This window comes from Saccostrea cucullata, unplaced genomic scaffold (genome assembly GCF_032062105.1).
Source record: "Saccostrea cucullata isolate Sc308-1 unplaced genomic scaffold, CSIRO_AGI_Scuc_v1 ctg285, whole genome shotgun sequence".
Classification (NCBI taxonomy): domain Eukaryota; kingdom Metazoa; phylum Mollusca; class Bivalvia; order Ostreida; family Ostreidae; genus Saccostrea; species Saccostrea cuccullata.
Window position 1 is genome coordinate 358,216 of NW_026930592.1, and position 1,446 is coordinate 359,661.

The following is a 1,446-nucleotide window of genomic DNA, read 5'->3' on the forward strand; positions in this document are numbered from 1 at the left end:
AAACATATCTAGTCTTTTTTAATGTTTATTTGTATACATATATTCTTATGGCTTTGAGATGTATTTTTATAGTAATTTTTATGTTTTTATGCCAATATATATATATTCGTGTATTGTAATGTACAGCGCTTTAGTGTAATTCTATATTATATTCAGCGCTTTATAAATTGTGTATAATAATAATAATTAAAATTTCAATGTGATATGATATCAACAGGATTGGCAAAAACATCTTCGTCTTTTTAAGTATAATATTTTTAATCAATTAATTTTTAGTGGACGAGGGTCATTCATTACAGAAGGTTTAAAGTAAAACACATTAGGCATACAATCATGCTGAATCTTACAACGATATAAAAATGATTTTCCAACCAATTATATTAATCAGACATGCATTTTGGCATTTATTCATTTGTTTCTCTCGAGGATGTGGGAGTAACCGTTTTCTTCAATAACACCTTATTCTCAGCAAATAATCAACTCATTTCAAAGCAGAGTTTAGTTTATCAGAGAACAATTTATTTTGCGTAAAACATAACAAAATTAAAAAACAATCAAGGGCTTAAATTGCATAATTATTTCAACTAAAAAAACCCTTAGTTTATGACATTTGTCATTTATAGTAATGATCATCGGCTTAATGATTGGAGACCATTTTGAGATGACCTGTGTAAGGAATAATTAAATTATAAAGTTTGTCACAGATACAGTCTTAACCTTTCTCTAATTGAACAGCGACATATATGACAATAATTTAAAAATTTTGCACACTGATCACATGAAGTGTGTCCACACTGAAAGGCCAAGTTTCTATTCCTCTCAAAACAAATAGAGCACAGATTGTCCGAATCGGCTTCCATAATATTAGTTTCCTGGTCACCCCCAACGCCTGAAAGAAAATAAATAACGCTTATTGATAATTCTACTTCATAAACCTTACTGACTTTAAAGTGAATTTCATTTTGAAATATATTTTCCCGATCTTTCTGTTTGAATTATACTTACATTGTTGTTTCTTTGGCCAATACAGGTAATACATGGCTAACCCCCACAGAAAGCCGAGGACTAAAGTTATAATGTGGGTAATAACTGACATAATCCGCTCTACAAACTAATTGATAGAAAACTATATACACGGGGAAAATCGTAGATCCATTGTTCGAGCTTTTCAATCAAAATGAATGAAAATTATACCCATTTTAACTTGCCACTTTCGGTTTACATGACAAGAGTCAAGACTTCGATATTACCAAACAATCAGAAGTACTACGAAGGGTCTTTCGCGACATCACCCAGAAGACTTCGATATTCCAAACAATCAGAAGTACTACGAAGGGTCTTTCGCGACATCACCCAGAAGGATTAAAACGACTTAAATTACACCTAACTATGGAGGACTTCCACTCTTCTGAAGATAGGTACAACTAAATTAAAGATAGTTCCATG

The 1,446-nt window shown here is 31.4% G+C and overlaps 1 long non-coding RNA gene across 1 annotated transcript; it reads right to left on the minus strand.

The window, feature by feature from the left end:
• Positions 1–669: 669 nt before the first annotated feature.
• Positions 670–1,232, minus strand: LOC134229195 (uncharacterized). The gene is made up of 2 exons (XR_009984147.1): positions 1,006–1,232; positions 670–889 (listed from the first exon to the last, which is right to left on the minus strand). It is a non-coding gene; the product is annotated as an uncharacterized LOC134229195 (long non-coding RNA).
• Between the last annotated feature and the right edge of the window lie 214 nt (positions 1,233–1,446).